Raw genomic sequence first — 8,252 nt, forward strand, 5'->3', positions numbered from 1 at the left:
AAGGACCAAAAATGATAGGTTATAGTTCAATGCTATTTTCTGACTTAGCCTGTTTGTAGGACAGGTGATGATAACCAACGCTAGTTCCACAGACCTTAGTAGGCTTTCAGACACAAAGAGACGCGAGTTGGAGCTCAGTTTTACTTGCAAGGAGAGTGATTTCAGAGAGACCGTGTTGAGGGTCAGTTCAAAATGCCTCTGAAATTTCACTCTCCTAAGTCAGCCTTTTATTTCAACAGAACGGAAAAAGGGGCAGGCAAAGCACTGCGTTAATTATAAGCAGTTTCATCGGAAAGCATCTTAACATAAATAGTTCCCATGGAACCTTACAGCTTAATATAAACATTTCCCATGGAATTCCCAGCCCAAATATAAACATTCCTATGGTAATGTACCTTAGCATAAATAGTTCCATGGCCTGCTCTGCCCAACACAAACATTCCCATGAGAATGCACATCCTGGACATAAACACTCCATGGACTGCTCTGCCCAACACAAACATTCTCATCCCAATGTACAGCGCTTAGCAAAATCAGATTTACGACAGGGCCCCTCTGACAACACAATGTCAGGAAGGGAAACTACCCAGGCTGGGATAGCAGATAACACATACCTTGTATGGTTGTGCTTAAGAAGCACAACAGTTGAACTCTCAGAACAGAAGTGTAATGCACAGAGCACATGGACTCAATGTACTCTTCAAAACATCCACAACATCATGAAAACACAATTCAAACCTATCACAAAGTAATCTCAAAGAGTTTAGATATTCAGTCCACACTGTCTATAAATTGTCTATACATTGTCTATAAATGGAGACGATTTAGTACTGTAGCTAATCTCCCTAGAAGTGGGCGCCTAGCCAAGATGACTCCAAAGGCACAACACAGAATGCTCAATGAGGTAAAAAAAGAACACTAGAGTAACAACTAAAGGCTTGAAGGAATCATTGGAACTGGCTAACATCTCTGTTCATGTGTCTACCATACGTAAAACATTGAACAGGCATGGTGTCCATGGCATGGAGGAAGCCGCTGCTCTCCTAAAAAAACATTGCTACACGTCTGAAGTTTGCTAAAGAGCACCTTCACACTCCACAACGCTACTAGAAAATGTTTTGTGGACTGATGAAACACGCAGCACTACTTATGGTGTAAAAAGGGCACCGCATACCAACATGAAAACATCAACCCAACTCAAGTACAGTGGAGGGAGCATCATGATTTGGGGCTGCTTTGCTGCCTCAGGGCCTGGACAGCTTGCCATCATAGAGGAGAAAATGAATTTCCAAGTGTATCAAGGTGTCCTACAGGATAACGTTGGGGTGGCTGTCCACTAGCTGATGCTTGAGTGGTGCAGCAAGACAACGACCCTAAACATCTAAATAAATCTACTACAGTGGCTTCAAAAAAAGAAAATCAGAAAATCCAGTCAGAGCCCAGACCATAACCCAATAGAGATGCTGTGGAATGACCTTGAGAGCCGTTTGCACTAGACATCCTAAGAATATGGCTGAGCTGAAGCAGTTCTGTAAGGAAGAATGGTCCAAAATTCCTTCTAAACGTTGTGCAGGTCTGATCCGCAGCTACTGGAAGTGCTTGCTTGAGGTTATTGCTGCCAAAGGAGGGTCGACCAGTTATTAAATCCAAGGGTTCACTTACTTTTTCACTAGCACTGTGAATGTTCAGTGGGTGTGTTCAATAAAGACATGAATGATTATAATTGTTTGTGTGTTATTAGCTTAAACACATTGCGTTTGTCTATACTTGTGACTTAGATGAATATCAGATCGCATTTTATCACCAATTAATGCAGAAAACCAGGTAATTCCAAAGGGTTCACATACTTTTTCTTGCCACTGTACTTTTTCTGCTGGTGGCGTTCCCAATCTGACAATAGAGGTGTTTTAGTAATCGAATGAAAATTATGTATGCTATTTTTGCATTCGAAAAAGTCATTTGCTGTTTCGTTTTTTTTTTTTATGTTGGTTGCTTGCAGAAATTAGTGACTATTGGTGACTAATAGTGAGTATTAATATGCCACCTGCTGTGACTTTCGCTCTTGTATTATGTTTTATTGTGTCTTTTTCCTTGTTATGTAAAGCACTTTGGGACCCTTGGTCTGGGAAAGGTGCTCTATAAATAAATGTTACTTACGTTTAACCAATATCAATATTATTACATTGTAGGTCAGATCTTAACGATGGCCGCCGTGAGCCGGCTGTTTCTCAGCCGACAGGTCACCAGAAACAATTACCGGGTGTTCCCTGGATTGTTCTGCTCATGCAGTTGGTCAGACAGCGTGGTACAGCAAGGTACAGTCCGTATAACTGCTCCCGAAGGTGTTCTTCTGATAGACAAGCAACCCACGATTCTGATACTGATGTTCTTTATTTTGTGTGCACACCGTACACACAAACACCGTGAAAAACTGCAATGTGAAATAAAGTATTAATTATACATTGAAACCAAAATGAGGCTACGTCGAGTCGGCTACCCACTCAACATACTAGCCACCTCTCTAGCTAGCATGGCGTTCCGACATCACATACATGTGAGAAATTACTAGAGAAAACGGCAAATCAAAATGCACAGTCAAACAGTAACAAACAAAACAACAACATACCGTGTGCGCCTTCTATTCAGAACCTCAGGAGTAGCTAGAATAGTTAAATACAGACTTAAACATCAAACTTCTCTTCCGACCGTGACGGAAACCCTTTCTTGAACAGTGAGCAGTGAGGTGTCGTCAACAGTGAGGTGTCGTCGTGAACAGTGAGGTGTCGTCAACACCTCACAATTACACAGTTTAAATAAACAAAATAAACAATAATTGTACAACAATAACATATACATTTCTATAAAGAATCTTTTTACATTAAACAAAATAAGAAAAGTGATTCTTGTCTATGACAGTTACACTGCCACCAAAATTACAAAGATTTTCTTAACCAAATTTTTTACCTTATCACTAAATCCTGTAATTTTCCTATAAGATGGAAATTAACATTCAAATAACCAACCCATTATTTCTAAATGTTTACGGCTTCCGTTTTGTTACAATTTCAATGATAGTTTAGGAACTCTCCACTAGTACCACAAATTTTTGAACTGGACGCTCAAGAAAAGATGGTTGCGTCAAGCGTTCACCTTTCTTTCCTAAGTTACTTTGGCCTACTTGGATTTTTTTTTTTTTTAATAAATTTATTTTTGATTTTATCCCTTTTTCACCCAATTTAGTATCCAATTATACCCAACCTAGTGTCCAATTATCCCCTGTCGCCTATTGCGTAGGATCGGCCGCACGCGCACCCCGTGGCCGGCAGCCCAGATGAGAGAGCCGATAGACTAGCTTACCGGCCCCTCGAGCCCAACACTGTTGTTCCGGCACCAGACGGGGGCGGTGTTGCGCGACGGATCCTTATCCGGAAATAGCCTATACCACCCTCGGGAGCGGCCGTCCAATATGCTGCTCCCCGTGGGCCCCGGCCATATCCGGGTCTGGCGAGACCGGGTTGTTTCGATCCCAGTCCCCAGTGGGCAGCTTGCACCAGCGACTGATGCTTAGACCGCTGCGCTACCGCGGGGCCCTGCCTACTTGGATTTTAACCTTTCGCACCAGACCATCATCATCTTCACTTGTCTCAACAATTCTGGCTAGCTTCCACTAATTTCTGGGAACATTGTTAACACAGTGATAAGAGAATCATGAAGCACTGTGATTTATTTTCTTATGTGCAGTCACATTTTGGACATATTCAGTTGGCAGGAAGTTCTCTTGTTAAGCACGTCTGATTGTGTCCTTTCACCCGCTCCTTCACTGCTTGCTCTTTTGCTTCTCTGCTTTGTTTTATTTTATTTTATTTATTTTTTTTTTTCGTTTCTGCCTGCCTAGCTGTCTGAAGTGCAGCCTCTTGGGGTTCAGTCCGTAGGCCCTCAGCCTCTGTCCGCTGAACTCTCGGCCCCCCATCTTCACCCTGAAGGGCCCCGGCATGAGGCGTCCTCCGGACTGCCTGTGTTTCTTCTTGGGCCATTTTGGCCTTTCAGTCCTAGGCTTGGCCGTTGCTGTTGTCTCCTTGACGACGGTCTCGGCTGTCTCCTTGACGACGGTCTCAGCTGTCTCCTTGACGGCGGTTTCTGCTGTCTCCTCGACGACGGTCACCGTCTTCTTCTCCTCCTCCAGTTTCATCTTCTTCTTGGGGACCAGGAAGTCATCCTCGCCCTCCTCTCCGGCCTGTCTCAGGGCCTGGACCACAGGGCCTTCAGCAGAGTCTAATGAGGTGGCCAGGCTGGGTCCAGCCTCACTGTTCTTGCCTTCTGCCTGGTCTTTGTCCTCCTCGGAATAGAAGGAGCTCAAGATTTCTTTCTTTTTGCTTTGATTTTTGGCTATAATGACCTGCTTGTTGTTCGGAAGCTGAGGACGCTCTCTGAAGGGTAGGGGCATTTCCAAATGTCCTTCCTTGTTGTGTTGAACTTTCCCATTTAGGAGCTGTAGGAACTGAATTTCTTCTTGGGATATGCTCTTTTCTTTGGGGTTCGTGTCCAGGACATCTGTTTCCAATGCCTTAATCACAGAGGCAGGTGTGATAGGCGGAAGTTCTTTTACAGAAATTCGATGGCAGAACCCTGGCGCATCCCTTGAGCTTGTGCGAGGTGTTTTTGATCCTACTATGCTCCAGCCTAAATCCGTCTTGACTGCGTATGGATCGTAGTCTTCCCCTGATATCACTTGTTTTGGTTTCAGGGCCCTTGCACAGTCATAGCCAATTAGGAGTCCTACAGGACAGTTCAACAGATCTGGCATATCTTCTGCTATGCTGAGAAGGTGCGTCCACTCTTTCGCACTTTCACGAGTGGGTATACTATTTTGCTCCAATGGTATGTATTCTTGAGTGTATGCGGGTGGTAGCTTGATGCACTCTTGTGACATGTACCCTCTCACTTTCAGCGCAACCACTCTTTGACAGTTCACTATTGAACCCCTGTCAGTCATTGTTGACAACTTCAATTTGATTGGTTCTGTGTCTGCTTGTATCTTTTCACAGACCTCTTGGTCAATAAATGTATTACTGCTCTGTGTGTCCAGTAATGCATACACTAAGGTTTCAGGGCTGTTTTTTGCTGCACAAGAGAGCCACACCGGAACAATCATTGAAGTGCGATCACTGTTGTCCACTCCCACGCTGCATAAGGCAGTGGAAGTACTTTCCTTTGGTGGACGTGCTTCTGGTCTTTCTCCTTGCACATGTTCTTCATGAAGCGGAGAGGGATGGCTCCGCTTGCAAATATTGCAAGTAGCTCTTTTTCTACAGTTTTTGGAGACATGGCCAACTCTGAGACATCCGAAGCACATTTTGTTGTCGAGGATAAACCTTTTCTTTTCCTCCAGAGGCATTGCTGCAAACGTTTCACATTTATATATGAAGTGGTTTTCTTGACAGCAAATGCATTCTAATTGCCCATTGCTTTCAGTGGCCGAAGCCCTGGTTTTGAAACCTGTGTTACTTTCTGATGCACTTGAGTACCTTGAAGTGACTTTTGGTTTTTGTGACACCTTTGTTGACGTCGCCATGGAGCTGGCTTTGTGACGCTTCTGTTCCCTCTGTTCTGGTCTTTCATCTGTCTGCTTTAATGCATGAAGGGAGGAAACTGGATTGCATGCAATGCGTGCCTCATCTGCCACAAAGTCCGAAAACTCCTTGAAACCTGGATATGGCTTTCCTTCATCCAGTGCTCTAGTGACGTAACGGTTCCAGCGGCTTGTTGCCCAGTCAGGAAGTTTCAGTAGTAACTTCTGGTTTTCTTCACAGTCGTCTAAAACCTTTAGACCTTGTACATGGGGCATTGCATTCTTGCAGGAGATGAGGAAGTCACTAAACTCCCTTAGTTTAAGCGAGTCTCTTGGACCAATCTTTGGCCAACTACTCAGCTTTCCCCGGAATGCTCTTTGGACCCCGAAGGAGTGGCCATAGCGCTTGTTCAAGGCATCCCAAGCCTGTGTGTACGCTTCCGCATCAGTTCTATAGAATGTTCCTTCTAACACACTAAGTGCTTCCCCACCTATGTATTTTTTCAAATAGAACATCCTATATGCTGGGTTTGTACAGCTTGTTTCGATTAAAGCCTTGAAGCAACTACTCCATTCAATGAATTTAAGTGGGTCTCCTGTGAACATGAACGGCTCTGGTGCTGGAAGTCTAGTCATTGCCAGGGATTCTTTTAATGCATGAAGCATCGAGGCTTCATTCTCCTTTGGCTCTGGGTTGCTTTCATAGCAAGGAGGGACTGAAGCACTTTGGGAAACTTGAGCACATGGAGTACTGTCATGCTGTATTGGAAGCTGACTTGTTGGAGGACAAGTGGTTATTACTTTAATATTTCCTATTTCAGCATTACATTTTGATTCCTCTTCAGCATACACATTGTATTCAGCCTCCATGGCTTCAAGGTCCCTTTGATCTTCCAGCATCTTCAACCTCACTTGCTGGGCTAGCACCTCCTTCTTTGACCTCTCTTGCTGGGCTAGCACCTCCATCTTCTGAGTGGAGACGTCTCTTTCCCTGTTTATTTCAGCGCGTTTTGCTGCCAAACGTGCCGCTACATCTGTCTTCTCTGAGACATGACTTCCTTGATGACTACTCTGCCTATCTCTTGACACAGTTGATCCATAAATTGACCTAGCATCTTCTCTTTGGAGTAACTGTTGTAGAGCCTTTTTTGCATCCACTGCATCAAACTTCTTAATATCAGCTTCTGTATAACGCTTTTCAAGGAGTGCAGTTATTTCAGTAGTAACTGAGGTGCAGCTATCTATTTTCCTTTTTATATCTTGAGATGGAATGGCCAGAGCACGTAAAATCTCATATACTTGTTTTAGTTCTGAGTCATATTTGTCTACGGCTGTGATCATTTCACTTAACTCAATTTTAGAGCGTTCTTCCTTTAGTTTAGATCTCATGAGTTGAACCTCTGCTTTGAAGTTTACATATGTGCGCATAAACTTTCTTTCCTTGTTTGCTATCTCATTCTTTTTTAACTCAAGCATTTTCTCTGTTGGGCGTCTTTCCCTTTCTGATCGCCTCAGCTCTGATTCAGATTCAGATGATAGCTCCTGGAGCCCTTCTTTATTTGTTTCTAAATCTGCATCAATTTCCCTTATGCGATTTTCAATTGTTTGTATTTCTGAGTCGTCGATTTCGGTATCTAATCTCTCCTCTAATTGTGCCTTTTCAATTTCTAGAGACAGAATTATTTGCTCTAGTGTACACATTTCTGATATACTCTGGTCCATTTTTGCTTAACTACTTTGAAACTATATTTCAATCCCAAATGACAAGGCAAACTATAGAACCATTAGGGAAATGCACACTATCAATTATCAAACAAGTTACACAATTCTCTGATCAACTTACAGAATTATCAATATGCAATAATTACATTTTCTACATGTATTATTAGTATAACATCAAATATAGAAGAGACTTTGTTTCCAAACTCAAAAGATACATTCTGACCTGGTATCCCAAAGGTGTAATGACTTATTGCTACTCAATTGTCCAAGGGTGTTGAAATACTGCCTCCTTGTGGCTGTCCTTGGCAATGGCAGTCTTTTATTCTTCAAATGGCGCAAACAGTCACGTCAACGAACGCTGGGATATGTAGGCAGGTCTTCCACGTGGAATGCGGCGATGGAGTCTTTCAGGGACGCAGGTCTTGCTCTATCCTGGCAGGAACGCTGGCGAGCCTCGGTGCTCAGTCCATGGCTGTTGAGATGATTATTTCACTCGTCCTAGGCTTGGCCACGTTTTCACTCCATGCCATGCGACGTTACGTTTTTCACTATAACTGCTCCCGAAGGTGTTCTTCTGATAGACAAGCAACCCACGATTCTGATACTGATGTTCTTTATTTTGTGTGCACACCGTACACACAAACACCGTGAAAAACTGCAATGTGAAATAAAGTATTAATTATACATTGAAACCAAAATGAGGCTACGTCGAGTCGGCTACCCACTCAACATACTAGCCACCTCTCTAGCTAGCATGGCGTTCCGACATCACATACATGTGAGAAATTACTAGAGAAAACGGCAAATCAAAATGCACAGTCAAACAGTAACAAACAAAACAACAACATACCGTGTGCGCCTTCTATTCAGAACCTCAGGAGTAGCTAGAATAGTTAAATACAGACCAGTGGCGTACCGCAAAATTCCGAGGCCCCCCCGCAAGGTGGCGGCGGGGGCCCTT

Source organism: Nansenia antarctica (assembly GCF_963989245.1).
Source record: "Nansenia antarctica genome assembly, chromosome: 5".
Classification (NCBI taxonomy): Eukaryota; Metazoa; Chordata; class Actinopteri; order Argentiniformes; family Microstomatidae; genus Nansenia; species Nansenia antarctica.